The following is a 17,891-nucleotide window of genomic DNA, read 5'->3' as shown; positions in this document are numbered from 1 at the left end:
AAGATAAGAAAACGATAAGAAACTTGGCGACTGGCGCAGAGTAAAAACGAAATGTGACTGCACAATGTATATGGTACAGCACGCTAGATGACCGGGAGCCGCCTCGACCAAAGAGGAGAAGTGCGTGCTTACAGCGACTATATCTAGCCTGATGATTGTGAGGTAAAAATGAATGAAGAAAGCAAACGTCCCGCAAGTAAAATATTTTTTTGACGTGCTAGGCGTATTTGTTTACACATGGTTACCACACTCTTGATTAGTTGTTGATCATGCGTTAGTAGTCAGTTAAGATTATGTACAGCAGCTCAAGAAATAAATAAGAAAGAGAGATAAGGTCAGTGAGAAGACCAGCACATCATATTTTTTCAGTGTCTCAGTAATCAGGAGTTCCGATACAAACGCACATCCCATGGACTTCCTTGCGATAATATGGAACTAAACGGTCTGATTCCTCCTTTTTCGTTCATAATTTGAAAGCAATGATAAAGAGAAATTAATTCACGCACGCACAAACAAACCAAACGAAAGAAAGTGAGTGACTTTGGCGTAATGTTACCCAAGATTGTTACGCATCGTTTGTGCAACCTTCCGTCTATCGTCCGACTGCTTCGACAGCAATCGAGTCAGCGTTTCGCCACTCTTCGAAGCAAGGTGACTTCGTCTAAAGAAACAATCAGCTTGCTCAATCGCATCTAGAAAAATTAGGAAGTTTTTCCTTAGTCTAATTGATTTTTTTGTGTCCTCCTTTATTCTGGCAAACCAACAACCTCCCTACGTGTCTCTCGCTCCCGCGCAAGCCAATGCTCTCCCGAAGCGGGAAAACGGTCTTCCAGGAAATCTGCGCGGCGCCCCAAACGGGATCGATTCCTAGCTGCTTCCTCGTTTTACTTCTTTCGTTCAAGGCTCAAAGGCGCCCCATCGACAAAAGGAGCGGCGTCATGTGGATCTGCACCCACCGGAGGTCCCTGAACTCGGTGCGTCGGGCATAATGGTTGGCACCGAACGCGTAGTGACCGAATTGCACAGTGGGTTCATGAGGAACCCCCTATAGTGGATGGCTCCTGGCAAATTTTGACCAGCTGCGGTTCCTCTAACGTACACACGATCGTTCTTGCGTCCCGCCTCCATCGGGATACGACCTCCGCGGACGGGAATGGAACCCGCGACCTCGTGCTCAGCAGGGCAACGCCACAGCCACTGAGCTATACTGCTGTGGGCCTTTTTTTTTTCTGTTAAAACTGTACTGCCTAGCAAACGCTGCCCCAATTTGTGACGTCACGAAAGGGAAGTGCGGGAATTTAAACGCGGCGCATACGTACCTGTCTCGCTTTGTCGTCGTTTGTGATCTATTTGCAGCTCCATACATGTGATAACCCGTTCTTATACTGACGTGATAGTCCCAATGATAAAAAAAAAAAAAACGGCATGACGCTTTTCTATATCTTGCGTTTTATATCGTAACACTTCGAGACATAATATGAAACACGCGGGGCCTCTCTCCTTTCTTCTTCTTTTTTTCTTTTCGTGCCCTTTAAGTTCCTGGTAACTTATATTTAGTACATCGTAGAGGCATGCATAACTAAGGCATACGTTATATATTGTCATGTGGTGGTGACGTTGAATAACATAGTAGCAATACTGTGAACGACAAAACTAACTTTTATTGGGCGAACCTGTGCCCACAAAACAGGCTACACTTATAGCACAACGATAGCGGCGAACACGCTCGGCGATCGTCGAAAATCTGGTCAGTGGGTCAAGCGCGTCGGCTTTTATACAGTAGTCATCGAATGTTCCAGACTAATCGTTGGGACCCGCGTGCCTTCCACAAAGTTCTACACCATTCGCGTCACGCGATGAAATCAGATAGCTCAAGGTTCGGCGACAACAGACAGCGGGTAGAAGCATCGATAACTTTCCAGAAACTTCGGATACATGCAGGCGCGTCCCGCGCTGTGCGATAACATTTGTTGGGCGGCGAAACGTGGTCGCGCGATCAATATAAGTGCACGTGTCAATATACTATCCATTAATTCACGAAATACAAAACAAAATCACGGCCTTTACTTTCTTCTAACACGCGTAAATACCCTGCAAAGCCCAGCAGAACGTTTCATTTAATAGCATCGACGGATGGATGGATGGATGCTATGAGCGTCCCTTTTGAAACGGGGTGGTGCGTTGCGTCACGAAGCTCTTGTTCTTATTTTTTCTTAATGCCCTGCCTATCTTTATCACGCACATGCACACACACACACACGCATCCAATTTTCTGAACCACAATTGGGAACTTAGTTTTTGTACGCCTTCGCTGTTAGTGATCTCCCTAATTTTCTGCCACCAAACCTCCGATCGTCTTTTACTAATCTCTATTGCGGACTGTTTACTTTTCCCCGTGCTATTGCTGAACCCAAGGGCCTCAAGGTGGCCAGTGGAGCCTAAACCGACAGCTGGGTAGACAACTTCACATTCTCATTAAGCATGTTCCATCGCTTCCCTAGCTTTACCGCAGCAAGCATATTCACATTCTCAGCCTCCTCGCACTTTAAGCTTGACATTCTTCTTCTTCTTCTTCTTCTTCGTCGTCGTCGTCGTCGTGATCGTCGTCGTCGTCGTGATCGTCGTCGTCATCGTCATCATCATCATCATCAACATCATATTCATCATCCTAGTTAATGCAAGCTGCAGGACGAAGGTCTCTCCCATTGATCTCTCCAACTATCTCTGTCTTGCTCCAGCTGACACCATCCTCCTGCAAATTTCTTAACGTCGTCATCATCATCATCATCATCATCATCCTGGTTACGCCCACTGCAGGGCAAAGGCCTCTCCCATACTTCTCCAACTACCCCGGTCATGTACTAATTGTGGCCATGTTGTCCCTGCGAACTGCTTAATCTCATCCGCCCACCTAACTTACTGCCGCCTTCTGCTACGCTTCCCTTCCCTTGGAATCCATTCCGTAACTCTTAATGACCATCGGTTATCTTCCCTTCTCATTACGTGTCCTTCCCATGCCCCCCCCCCCCCATTTCATTTTCTTGATTTCAACTAAGATATCATTAACTCGCGTTTGTTCCCTCACCCCAATCTGCTCTTTTCTTATCCCTTAACTTTACACCTATCATTCTTCTTTCCATAGCTCGTTGCGTCGTCCTCAGTTTAACTAGAACCCTTTTCGTAAGCCTCCAGGTTTCTGCCCCGTACGTGAGTACTGGTAAGACACAGCTGTTATAAACTTTTCTCTTACGGGATAATGGCAACCTGCTGTTCATGATTCTCACCCGTCACCGGTCCACAACTGCGCTTAATTCACTTCCCGTGGCACCATTCTGTAATTGTAGTAGACTTCCGATTATTTGACCTACGAATTATATATACGAACCCGACTCCGTCTTTCCCTCTTACTCTCCCCTAGTATGCACACGAGGGGAGGGGGGTATTTTTGGTCGTTTACTTCCGAGGGTACTTTTCGCGCTCGCGTTTGCGTCTATATTTACGGGCGACAGCCTTTCTGGCGCAGTACCAATTAAGTATACTGCCTTAGCACAGTACAAGGAACGTTGTCTCCCGCAGACACCGGTGCGTCCACCGCTATTATCATGCGAAATCCTGTAAACGTGATTGTATCCCCGAAAGCAAAAGACCAGAAGTGTCATTGCACCAGCATACCAAGAGAAAGAGAACACATGCTGTCCTGTCTTCATTTCTCATTACATTATCGTGTATAGAAAGGTATAAGGTTCTGCATACCGTGCTTGGTTCGAACATTGATCAGCGGGTTCTCTTGCTTCTTGTCCCACACGAGGTGGGCTTACGTATTATAGGGGAAATGCTGCGAAGAGAACCTGTCTTCGCGTTCGAGCAATACTTTTTTTCACCGCAGTCAGCCAGTTAATGTTTACTCGCAGTATGTATGGAGATGAAAGCTTCCTTGAGGAAGCCTCCAAATTTTCGCTCCGGTGAATCCTTTATACACAGCTTGCGTAGTCGTCCTGGTGAGTTTCTTGCTTTTCCAAAGATAAAGAAAGAGTGCAAAAAAAGAAAAACCTAAAATAATAATCAAAGCGTAAGAGCAGATGTACTGCGTAAAAAGAGAACCGGGATGACTAACAAAATGCGAATGCAATACGCGTCAGACGAGCAGCGGAAAAACTGGCAAACCATGCACCTATGTTTGTAGCAGCAAATGTGTAATTTTCGTGTTTTATGACTGACAGCATCTGATACTAATTTAGTTTGTGTGTAATAAGTGATGTTTTGTCTCGCTTTTATATAGTTGCCGTCTGGTATATTTTTAGAATTCTTGTGGAACATTGTCACATTGCCGTCATATCTTGGTTTACGCCACATGTTCTTCATTCATCCCTAAACTCCGTGTTTATTTTGTATACACGCGTATATACATATTCTGATTTCAATTACCATGCCCACCGGAGTGATAGTGGATGCACAGGTGCGCGCTTATGTCCCGCATAAAGCTATATAAAGATTAAGCCAGCGCCAGCATAATCATTGATTTCGCACTAATATCCATTCACTCATCCGCCTTCACTTGGGTTCATCAAACGTCTTCACAAAAATGCACGGGCCTGAACTGTAGGCTTCAAATAGTCCAAATTGCTTACTATGTGCTTGACATCTTTCCTCATCATCGTCACCCATCATGCGCCTTTTTCTTCCCTCTTTCTTTCCTTTATTCCCTTCCCCCAACGCAGAGTAGCTGGCATAGAGGAATGTACCGCAGGCCGACCTCTCTGCATTTGGCATCATTAAACCTTTCTTACTCTCTCTCTTCACGAAAGAACAAGAGGGGGTGAACAGTACAACATCAAAGAGACTTAACATGACGGTGTGATCGGAAGAACCATGTTCCATTACGAATATCCGCAGCCAGCCTAAGTACGGGTGACATTAGGCAATGCAGTTGGATTTAACCGACTTGTAGGCGTTGAGCCAGCGGCTACAGCATATCCCGAAAGTATTGCAGCACTTATACGCCACAGGCACAGAAAGGTACACAGCGCTATTTGTTTATTCATACGAGTGCACAGTGCTGCTGTACTGCCTGTGGCTGACGAAAGTATTTTTTGCAACCGCTTATTCTTTCAGCATATGAATGGTCGACAGACCAACTTTCGACTTTTGTGGGTGCCACGAAACCATTGAACATCTATTGTGCATCCCGCCTAGATATGACGTCCATCTCCTCTTTCTCCAGATTGCCGTTAAACCGACCCGACTTCAAAACCTCTCCAGAGGAGGGGGTATTTTGTAAGCACGGCCGTTAACGTACAGTCATGAACAACAGAACAGGGGATGCCAAATTTGTTTCAAACAACGACTGCTCGCGATGCGTGGATTCGTGTCTGACATGCCAGTAAGCAACGATTTGCTTTTCCATTGAACATTTAGTCTCATTGAACACTTCTACGCAAGACATGTGTCTGTAGCCATACATCCTCTTGAATGCAATTTGGATGTTCCCTTTCGTATTGCTCGGTGCGGCACGTCGCTGGTGGAAAAAGGCAATTGGCACCTCTCTGAAGTTTCTGGACAAAACCTTTCTTTCCCCTTTTTCTATACCCCTTTTCGTGACACTCCCGTTGATGACATCAATACAGTTGACATCTTAAAATAGACTCAGTGAGGCTTCAATTCACTCGTACCCGGTTTAAATTTTGTTGCTGAGCACACGAGTGCAATTTTTGCTGAAGTTATCGCAATCGCTTTAACGGCGTTGCAGACGTGTTGAGACGAATGGGTGTGACGTGTGCGAAGCCTTCAGTTCTTGTTAGTATGCGATCTCCTTACCTTTTTTCTATTCGCGAACGTACTTTCAAGGGTATGTTTTCTCGCTTCGGCTCTACAGTTCTTAGCGTTCGCCTGCGCTCATCCCCTTTCCTATGCGCGTGTGCTTCGCATTCGCTCCTTTACCGCGGCCGCTAGATAAAAGCGTTGCGTGTTTTCATCAACCGGTCGTGCCTTTGCTTAACGGCGTCTGACAATCTTTCCCCGCAACAGGTTCTTCCATGGGACTGCTCCGGCGACACTCCCTCGTCTCCTGCGAAGGTGCGGCCCGGTGTCGATCCGCTCCAGTGGTGCGCTGGTACAACCGTCTTTTACCCGAGGCGGCAGACCCACCCCGCTTCCCCAACTCCTTCTCTCGCCTTCCTTCGCGACGCCGTCTCTTTCCTCCTTCTCATGTGTTTAGGGAACAGTCGCGTTTCCCCTTCGCCACGGGGCCAATGACCGCCAACACCGGCGGTGACGTCACGAAGGGAACAACGGGAAATGCTGTTCAGATGGCGAGCCTTCGACGAGGCGAGGAGGAAAGAAAGAGAGAAATGAGGGAAGTAAAGTTTCTCACTTGGTTTCTAGTTTTCCTCACTTTTTTTTCTCCTTTCGTTTCGCGCTCTCCCTCTACTTCTGTCCTTTCCATTGCAGCATTGCGATGCAGGGTTTGTTTTCGACCGGAGGATCCGAGAAACGCGCTGAGCAGGGACGGCGGCTCGTTCTTGTGTTTGCCGTTACGCTGCTCATTCGTCGCTCTTGAATTTAGCTTCGCGCGCTGTCAATAATTCGTGCGGTAATGAACTTGTGTCTGCGAGAGGTATTAAGGGCAACAAAGAGAGGGATTACGGTTTCTATTGCTTTTTTTTTTCCGGGTGGAACGAGGCTGTCGCCTTCATTGAGCGTATCTTTCGCCTCCTCTCCCTTCTGCTTACTTATATTTTATTTATTGCTTTTGTGAATAAAGCTTTCCTTAATGAAATCTCCGCTAAACATGCTCGCAGATTTGTCAGTTTCGAAAACTGCGCAATGTGAAAGAGAGAAAGACAGGCAGACGGGACCTTGCCTGCAGCGGATCTCACGGCGAAAGTCTTGTCCATCCGATTGGAGTAGTCCCTGAGTGCAGCGCATTTTTATTCCTTCTTTTATTTCGCATTTGCAGTTGAATGACCGCTGGCCGCATACCGACAAGCGTGCTGCTATCTAATTAAGGAGCAGCGTATAAAGCCGTAAAAAAAACCGTAGCCCCAGCATTTTCAAATGATTCCCGAGAATCATTATTCACTCGGAGAACGTGGTGCGCCTGCTAACAGCTTTGTCGGTCCAAGCCTTTGTTCTCGCTTGCCTACTGATTTCCCCCTTCTTATAACTTGCAGAAGAAAAAAAAAACGAAAGAAAAAGACTGGGAACAAGACAGTTAATTGTTGCGTTTGGAAGACCAGCTGTTGCATTAGTTAAACAATACTGCAGGATAAAATGTAAGCTGCGATAAAGTCGCCGTCTGTAAAATTAACGTAAAACATATTGTGGTGAAGATCGTATGCGCATGGTCGATTGTAGTTCGGCAGCCGTGATACAATTAACAACATTTCATTTACAGCTTTTATGATGAACAATAGAAGTCAATGTAGACCTAGCCGAAATAATACCGCGCGCTGTATCCCCGGTCACTTTAACAGGAGGGAGCCACACAAAAAATGAAGCACGGGCGTGTAGCCAAGCCAGCAGTAGGCGAACAACATGTTTATTGCGGTTGAGCAAGTTACATATATAGAGAAGCAAACGTGACGTAACAGATCACGGGTGTTCGGTGACGACTGCAGATTCAGCCGTGTTACAGGGCGTTCTTTTACAAGCAGCAAGTCAGAATGCATGTCAGAACGATCCTGCAGAGAGGTTCGTAGGGTTGAGCATTGGGCGAGGTGGTATTGCAGTCTAAAACTGGTACAGCGCAACACAGAAAGGAAGAAACAAGCCGAGCCGGCCATATGAAAGAACAGAGCGCTGACTTCAGTTGGAAGTCAGCGCTCTGCTCTTTCATCTGGCCGGCTCGGCTTGTTTCTTCCTTTCTGTGTTACGCTGTACCTGTTTTAGACTGCAGAGATGGCCGTTCAAGAAAAAGCCTTAGAAGGACAACAAAGTGCAGTATTTTAATTAAGAGCTGTGGTCACAAATTACAACAGCGGAATGCCAAAAATGTTCTTCACACTTCGTAAGCAAAAAGAAGGCAAAACAATAAGGAAGATGAATGCATGCATGGCGACGCCCCCGTGAAGTTCCTGCATTGCGTTCTTAGTAACGTCATGGATTTTGCCATCCTCTGTTCGGGACTAGCCAGGATTATATAGATAACTATCTAAGGAAACCAAAAACATAAATTAGCGAATTTTGATGTCCTTTTTCTGCTAGGACACGGTCTAATTAAACACGCACAACTACTTTATCTGTATCCCCTGCTTACTGTATATGCACTGAAACACCCGTATAAAGATATCTTCGAACCACAACACAAACTTAAGCAATTATCTAACTAATGGTCATTCGTGGTGTAATAAAAAAAGTGTTTTGACATTTATGTTTTTAGGCCTCCGCAAACATCATTCGTATAGCTCCTGAATGTAAATTAACAATCACATAATCGTAAGATATGAATCTAAAAAAAATAATTTTAGGAGCTGTTCAAAATGAACATTTAATATTCCATAGCCCAATTAAGTATACCGAAAAAGATTATTTCTTATCCACGTCATCGTGAAAACGCGCTCTTTTTCAAAACCAAACGTTCTCGTGTCTTTGGGTTATATGCGCACATATTGTTGCACGAGCTCCTCACTATATACCAGGGCTAGTATATATATGTTGGCTCAGCGGCCTGGAACTTGACCTGAAGAGGACCCGGCAGTGACGAGGCTGCGCTGAAAAAAAAAGAAAAAAAAAACACATTTATTTACATCGCTAAGTGAACAGCGGCCAGCCCTGGAACGCGAGGGAACCGTCCGCCGAACCAGGTGCGGGGCCGGCAGTCGGTCGCCACGTCGAGGCTTTCAGGGGGCACAGCTGCTGCTCCAACGTCTTCCCGTGTCGAGCGTCGTCGCACACACGCGTTGGAGCAGGCTTACATACGCACGGACAGACGCCTGCACGCGCGGACGCGCTCGTTCACGATGGCCGCTACAAACACGGGGCGGTCTTCGGCGCTTTGAAGAGTCACGAATGTACTCGCTGTCCGAGCGACACTGTGAAGCACTTGCCGCCGTTTTTTTGGCCGCGTGACACGAATGTTCGTCCAGGAGGCGAGTCGTAGCGACATTTATACAGAGTCATCTTCCATACTGTCTGTCTTCATGGCGAAATACAGATCACGGATCCCCCGCAACTGCATTTTGCTAGAACAAATGCTACGATTGATGACGATAATGCTATCTTCACATCGCGCTCTGCTGCTATTCTTCGTGCTCGCAACCTTCTATGACTGAGCATGCTGATTAGCCATAAGTTGTGATTAGTCATGTTTCCTCGAATAAATAACGAGTTGCGTATTCCGTACTAAACTAAATTATGGGGTTTTACGTGCCAAAACCACTTTCTGATTATGAGGCACGTCGTAGTGGAGGACTCCGGAAATTTCGACCACCTGGGGTTCTTCAACGTGCACCTAATCTAAGTACACGGGTGTTTTCGCATTTCGCCCCCATCGAAATGTGACCGCCGTGGCTGGGATTCGATCCCGCGACCTCGTGCTCAGCAGCCTAGCACCATAGCCACTGAGAAACCACGGCGGGTATTCCGTACTAAACTGTGAACTAATTACGGGGAATTCAGTACTATAGGTGTTCCGGGTATTATACAGAAATTTCTGAGACCGCGGGGAAGGGATTATACAAGCAGATAAGCATATTTTCCCTCCTTCTTTTTTTTTATACGACCATTCCTTCATTTTGAATGATAGATTAAGTAGTTTTGGATATTAGACGCATTAGCGAAAGAAGCGCGAGCCAGCGACACCGTCTATCGCGATCACCAAGCGTCGCCGGGATAAAGAAATTAATAGCTCGGCGCTGTCAAAATGCTCACGAAATGCTTGTGAGCCAATAGGAACGCCTCCTTTGTGCACATGCAAGCAGTAACGAATCGCGATGCCAGTTTTTCATATTTTAGCTTGCCTCCCTTATTTTCAATTTTGGACAGCAAAATAGGGTGCAGCGCCTACCTAACGCTCCGGTATCTCCTCTTTACGACGGTAACGGGATGACGTAGTTGTGTCAACGGAAAGCCGCGCGATCCACAGTGTGATCGGAGCTCCCGAAACCCCATTTCCTAACAAAATTTTGCCAACAGCCCACTAAAGAAGCAATTTTCTAAATTTATACTTCAGATGTCTTTCTAATATTTCCACATGTAATAAAGAAACAACTGGGAATCGCAAAAGAAAGAAAGAAAGAAAGAAAGAAAGAAAGAAAGAAAGAAAGAAAGAAAAAGAGGATCGGCGACTTTGACCAAGTCGACCATTATATAATGGCCGAGTTCGCCCAGAAAGGCGTTTCGGTCAATTAGTGGTGGGCGGTAAACCGGATTAGAAGGCCGTAATTGCCCCGCGCCCACTGTGGGGGGGGGGGGGGGGAACCTTGCATGTTTTAAAGCGCATCGCTCTGGAAGACCGTCCCACCTGATGACAAATCATGCACATTTCATCACCGTTTCAAACGCAACGTCTAAGAATATCTCATCAATGCGTTATCGAACTGTTCGATACTGCATACTCAAACACATTGTCACGCGGTTACTTACTTTTCTGCTTCCTTGTATATTCATACCGTACATCTCTTTTTTTTTTAACACTGATGAATCGGTATTTCCTTGATGACATATAAGCAAAAGGCTTATTCTCTGAGCGCTACTATTTACTTTTGTCCTCTTTTGTTTGTTTGCTTTTTTTATGCTCACGCAAAGCATTTTATCTTACGTTAGCTGCAATCTTTTGTCATACTTGTATTTACCTCGAATTGTTCCTTGTTAAGGGGTGCCCCCGACAATTTCGGTCTGGGACATTTGATTATGAAACCTCCGTTACCGACTTACTGGCTTGGGCGTGAGATTAATTCGGCCGCGTCACTAATGTAAACTGACTTAGCGTGGTCTACATAGCTGTCCCGACGACAATAGCGACGATAAGGACGTGTCGCATTATTATTTCTTTATTATTTCAAAATACTGCAGGTCAATGTGGTGGCCCAAGCAGCTGTGGGTTACATCCAACATGAATGTACAAAACAACACACAACAAAAAGGAAAAAGAAAAAGAAAGTTTAAGAGAGAAGGTGACACTCCAACTCAGCGAGAAAATTATTGGAACCAAAAATATCAGAAGGCAATGAATTCCAATCTTCCACAGTTCTAGGAAAATAACTGAATTTGAAAGATTTTGATCGGGCAAAGATTGGGGTTAATGCAAATTCATGGCCATGGCGTGTGCGTCGTGTTGTTAGGGGTTTTATACTGTCTGGCAGATCTATTTTTATGTTGCCAAACATACAATTATAAAGAAATGAAAGGCGACTAACCTTTCTGCGGGCTTCCAGAGTAGAAATGCAGTTTAATTGCATTGGGTTGGTTGGGGCTTCAAGTCTACGATATTTGCCAAATATAACCCTAACAGCCTTTCTGTTAATACGTTCAAGTTGCATGATATCTTTCTTTAAGTAAGGATCCCAAATGATAGAAGCATACTCAAGCTTAGAACGAACACAGGTATTATAGGCTAAAATCTTTGTTTGCGAAGGTGAGAATTTCAGCTTTCTTTTAAGGAACCATAACTTACGTAGTGCAGATGTGCAGATCATCGTTGAAGCCTCCTTAGATTAGATTTAAGTGTTCAAGATTTACTATCATTGGTTGCCTCTACCCTTGGGCAAAGCGACGGGAAGGCTAGCGCTGCCATGCAAGATTTTCTCTTAGGATCAATGAATTAGATTTAAACTATAAATTCAAAATTTTAAGCTTCCTCTGATTTCACCGAAACTGAATTTGAATTGTTTTATTTTTATGATTATGATATAACTTTAATTCTCATAAAACCATGCAGTCTCTCCCCTCTCTATATTTCGATTCTAACTTACTTATTATAAAATATTGTCCTCTTATTTTGTACACTTTACATTGACCCACCCGGTTCTTGGCCAACCCCAGAGTGGGTAGGTGCCAGTATTTCCCAAGGATCTACACCTACATCTACAAACAAACGCTGTTTTCTGTTCTGGCAACTCCTTCGGTTGAGAAGACGTGATGCTCATATGCCTGATGCTGACAATCGCAACCGTTGCCGCGAAATCTGACTTTCGCCGTAAGAACAAAAGAGCACTCTAGTAAATATGGATCAGTAGAGAGCGATATGTGCAAGCTCTGCAAGTCTGTTAGAGCCACCCTTCAGCACATGTTGTGGGGATGTGAAATATACCAAAATAAAATGGCAGTCTCCCCAGAAAATCTACGGGCGCGGTTGTCGACCATGCTGCTCAGCTCAGAACTCCAAGGCCAACTCTGGGCCGTCCAGCGAGCCAAGGAAGCCGCACAGGAGCAGCAGCTCCCAGTGGCCATCTAGGCGGCCCCAGGCCCGGGACTCCCAATCGCCGGATTCCAAACAAAGTTATCACATCAACACAGAGGATAATGATTAGAACGGGTATGGATATTTCGACAACAGACATAGGGGGAAAAAGATAATGAAGTCGTGGGCTGTAATGTTAACCAAAAGAAAGAAAGAAAGAAAGAAAGAAATAAAGAAAGAAAGAAGAAGAAGAAGAAGAAATACAAACAAGGACAACTCTCCATGACACGAAAAGATTGCCTTATTAAAATTTCGCTTTTCCCACGATTGATCTATTTCTACTTCAATAAATTATAAATTTAGAAACATTAAAGTAAAAACAGAATTTAAGAATTATGATATTAATGTTATTATTCAAAATTTAGCCTGCTCATATTTACGTCTATCCTTTACTTTATGTATCTTATGTTGCTATTAATGTTGCTACTCCTAAGCAAGGCTGACTGCCTTGTTATAAACTAGTTTATTTCATTTATATCCGTTTGCTTCTCATCTTTAACTATTCACGTATTTTCCTTTTTATAAGTTGTTTATTTATTAAATAATTTATTTCATTTCTGAATCGCATACCACTCACTTCGTGGTCTATCACCCCCACTGGATTTGTGCCATTAATTAAGGCTTAATAATAATAATAATAATAATAATAATAATAATAATAATAATAATAATAATAATAATAATAATAATAATAATAATAATAATAATAATAATAATAATTTCCGCCTTTCGTGGGTACGTACCATATGTTGAAGGCGACAACAACAATTGCAGGCTTGTTATATCGTACGTCCACTGTGCGATCACAGTACCTTGGCGACATTAATGCCATCATTTATTTTCCCGTCGTTTGAACGTGTAAATCACTTCTCTAAAAAATACTTAATTTTTGTTTATCTGCAGCCTTCTTAGTTCTGAGAACATATAGAGTGCAAATGGCAGATTTTAAGATTTGAAAGACTGTTTATTTCGGTTTCGAGGACGAAGAAATAAAGCAAAACAGAATAATTTAAATGCACTTTATAATTGAGATGCAGCGTTAAATGTTGTCCACAAAGAAGGTAAAGCATACTTAGTATTCATTCTTGCAACCAGGCAAGGAAGGAAACTAATTTGTTGAAGTTGATACCTGGCGTGTTAAGGTCAAGCTCTTTCCGTGTTCAGTGAACACATCGTTTTTGAGCCCATTACAGTTCCCTTGCATGGGGGTCACGAATATCGCAGGACCGTAACAGAACACTAGAATTTACTTGCTTTCTGCCCTCGCTTTCTTTTCTTCTTCCTTCATTTCTTTCTCTCCTTTTGCAAAATTTGATCTACCGCTATAATAATAACAATATATATATATATATATATTGTTACGTGTAGCTGACGTACGAGTCTACAATATATTTACACGTAGACAAGCGGTGGCAATGATGGCGACGCTATATCAAGCGGTGGCCACGTCGTCTTCCTTCTCCTCAGTGCAGCCACACTGTGGCGGCTGTTCCGTAGCATCACCCCCGGCAGTAGAAGCGCCGTCCCGGTGCTTAATCTACACATCCGCGGCGAAAGGTGCGTGATATGGCTTTAGTCTCGCCACGTGAACGATGTCACTTGCAGCCGACGATGACGCTGAGAGGCTGGCGGGGATGACTTCATACGTGACATCGGTCACTTGTCGCACCACACGGTATGGGCCAGTGTAGCGGGACAGCAGCTTTTCGGAAAGGCCCACACGTCGAATGGGGGACCAGAGAAGCACCAGAGAACCCGGAGTAAATTGTACGTCGCGATGGGGGCAATCGTAGAGGCGTCTCTGATGCTCCTGCGAGGCCTCGAGACGGGTGCGGGCGAGCTGGCGCGCGTGGTCGGCGTGTGCGATCGCGTCACGGGCGTATTCAGTGGCTGAACGTGTGGCCGAGGGCAACAATGTGTCCAAGGGCAACGCGGGTCACGGCCATATAGGAGGTAGAATGGTGAATAGCCGGCGGTGTCGTGACGCGATGAATTATACGCGAACGTCACATATGGTAAGTGAAGATCCCAGTCGTGGTGGTCGGTCGCGACGTACTTGGATAGCATGTCGGTGATGGTCCGGTTGAGGCGCTCCGTGAGGCCGTTGGTCTGTGGGTGGTAGGACGTGCTGAACTTGTGCTTAGTCGAGCAGGAGCGGAGGATGTCCTCGACGACTGCCGACAGAAAGCTGCGGCCACGGTCAGGGAGTAATTGGCGCGGGGCACCGTGCACTAAAATGATGTCATACAGAAGAAAGTCGGCAACGTCAGTAGCACAACTTGTCGGGAGGGCTCTGGTGATTGCGTACCGCGTAGCATAATCAGTAGCGACGGCGACCCATTTATTTCCGGAGCCCGAGAGAGGGAACGGTCCAAGAAGGTCTAGACCAACACGGAAAAAGGGTTCCGGTGGGATGTCGATCGGCTGAAGACATCCAGCTGGAGGTGTGGAGGGCTTCTTCCGGCGCTGACAGGGCTCACAAGCGGCAACGTAGCGCCGCACGGTGCGAGCGAGACCCGGCCAAAAGAAGCGACGGCGTACACGGTCGTATGTGCGCGAGACGCCCAAGTGTCCAGCCACGGGAGCGTCGTGAAGTTGTTTGAGGACAGTCGACCGCAAGTGGGATGGAATTACGAGCAGAAGGTCACGGCCGTGTGGATCGAGATTGCGGCGGTATAGTGTCCCTTCCTTAAGGAGAAACATCCGGAGAGAGGCGTCGCCAGGCGTTGACTCCAGATGGTCGATGAGGGCGCGTGAGGAAGGATCGCGGCGTTGCTCATTGCCGATTTCGAGCAACTTGGACACAGAGAAAACGCAAGTGATGGTGTCCGCATCAGCCGGGTCGTCGACGGGGTAGCGGGACAAACAATCCGCATCCTGGTGCAAGCGTCCCGTCTTGTATACCACGGAGAAGGTATATTCTTGCAGGCGTAACGCCCAGCGAGCGAGTCGTCCCGTGGGGTCCTTGAGCGAGGATAGCCAGCAGAGCGCGTGGTGATCAGTGATGACACAGAAGGGGCGTCCGTACAAGTATGGGCGAAACTTGGCAACAGCCCACACAAGAGCGAGGCACTCGCGCTCTGTGATTGAATAATTGCGCTCGGCGGGTGAGAGAAGTCGGCTGGCATAGGCTATAACGCGATCAGTTAAAACAGATCGGCTTGTCGTCCACGGTTCGCCATTCGGAGGGGTTGCGCTGTCCATAAGAGTAAGAAGGGCGCGGTGGGGCCGTGCGTGGAGAGAGAGGTTCCGAGCATGCGGAACGAATGGAGTGCAGGCCGACGTTGGATAACTCTTGACGGACGATGGCCTGGATCAAGGAGATTGCCACCGGAGAATGATCAGGTGACGGAAATGAAGGGGCCGCCGGTTGTGCCGCTTCGACCTCACGACGAACAATGCGGGTCAAGTGGTCACATCGCGACGGCTGGTGGAAGAGGTCGTCACAGGATGACGTAGCAGCTGTGTTGGGAAGTCGCGTGATGTGCTGGGATAACCGGCGGCTTTTAGCATGCTCAAGACGGCGGCACTCCTTGAGGATCGTATCGATGCTGGTGACGTTGGTAAACACCAGTAAATTGAAGGCGTCGTCAGCAATCCCTTTGAGGACGTGATTTACCTTATCGTCCTCAGACATGGTCGGGTCAGCCTTGGCACAAAGGGCCAAGACGTCGAGAATGTAGGACACGTAGGACTCGGTCGACGTCTGTACACGTGTGGCTAGGGCTTTCTTGGCATTGACTTGACGACCGAAGGGATTGCCAAAAAGGTCGCGGAGCTTCTCTTTGAAGAGATCCCAGCTCGAGATCTCCTCTTCGTGAGTCTGGAACCATGCAAGTGGAGCTCCGTCGAGGTAGAAAACAACGTTCGCGAGCATAATAGTCGAATCCCACCTGTGACTGGTGCTGACACGTTCGTATAAGCGGAGCCAGTCGTCAACATCAGGACTGCCGACTCCGTTGAAAACACCAGGATCTCGAGGTGGGGAAATGGCGACGTAGGTCGGGGCTGCAGGCGGAGACGGTTGCGTAGAGGAAGGGCCGCCAGCAGGAGCCGAAGTTGCACTGTCGCCGTTGCGACCGCTGCGAAGCTCCATGACGGGTACGGGGAACGTCCACCTCCACCAAATTAATGTTACGTGTAGCTGACGTACGAGTCTACAATATATTTACACGTAGACAAGCGGTGGCAATGATGGCGACGCTATATCAAGCGGTGGCCACGTCGTCTTCCTTCTCCTCAGTGCAGCCACACTGTGGCGGCTGTTCCGTAGCAATATATATATATTCTTCGGTTTTACGAGCGTTTTCGTTCTGTCAGTGGGAACACAAAAGCCGCGAGTTGGCCCGCGCGAGCGGTTTCAGCCAGCGCCAAACGAAAATAGAACAGAAGGGAAACGGGAGAGCGCGACGCTGAGGCTTCTCCGCAGTATGACTCATCTTGCAGAGAAGCCCACAGTGCGATGTTTTTCCCCCCTCCGGCACATTGAATGGAACGGGTGCACGCGTGGTGAGGGAAAATTCTTTTGTACAGCGACCACCTGCACGGTTTTCGCTCAGTTTCATGGCACATACTTTGTTACTTTTGTTAGTGCTTTATCGTAAGTACCATTCCAAGAGCTCTTTAGTCTTTATTTAGTTTCGATGCTCGCCCTCTAATCTTTCAGCTCACTTTGTTCGTGTGTGGAGGAAAAGTCGCACACGAATACAAGCGCAGATGTAGTTTAAGTTTCACATACCTGAATAACCCAGGGGCGATGATTTTATGCCATTATGTGAGGCGAACCAAATATGCCAAGTGAAGCGGTTTTATTTTTCATCTTCGTCGACGCTGCCTAATGCCCCCCCCCCCCCCCCCGAAAGAAAAAGTGAGATAGAAAGAAGAAACTCATAACGGCTTTTGTTAACAGAATAAGTACATGTTAAAAAAAGAACGACCTCGTACAATAATTTCGCCATAGTATAAATAAATACGCATTTTCTTTATTCGTACTAAGTAAAACTTGTGGTTCGCAACTTACGTGTAGGTAAAGAGTAAGCTCGTGACCGAGCACAACAAATCGATGTAACTACGTCCCCTCAAAGTACGCTCTGAAGCCACACGTGTTTGAATGAGACTTATGAAAGGAACATGAGCGGTCATTACGGTGATCCCTATGAAAGTAAAAAAAAAGTTTTGGTGCACTTTACAAGATTCAACTTTCCTTCGTGGTGACCACTCACTAGCATTGGTTGTAGAAGCTGTGAACATTCTTAAACCTACTCTATTTCTAAAGCTTTATTTTTTTTTACTGCCTTTCTTGTTTTTCAGTGGCTCATGGTCGTTTAAGACACTAATAAAAATATAAACGCTTTCCATGTACGTAGACGCGAGTTGAACGCAGCTTCCTCTCGTGCCTGTAACAACATTCAAGCTCTCGACTTAACAAGCCGGCTGGGCTTGTGTACCAAAACTGACTTACTAAACGAGTAGGGCGGCCTGGGCACGCTACTTA

This window comes from Dermacentor variabilis, chromosome 4, assembly GCF_050947875.1.
Source record: "Dermacentor variabilis isolate Ectoservices chromosome 4, ASM5094787v1, whole genome shotgun sequence".
Classification (NCBI taxonomy): domain Eukaryota; kingdom Metazoa; phylum Arthropoda; class Arachnida; order Ixodida; family Ixodidae; genus Dermacentor; species Dermacentor variabilis.
Note: the sequence above shows the minus strand (reverse complement) of the source record.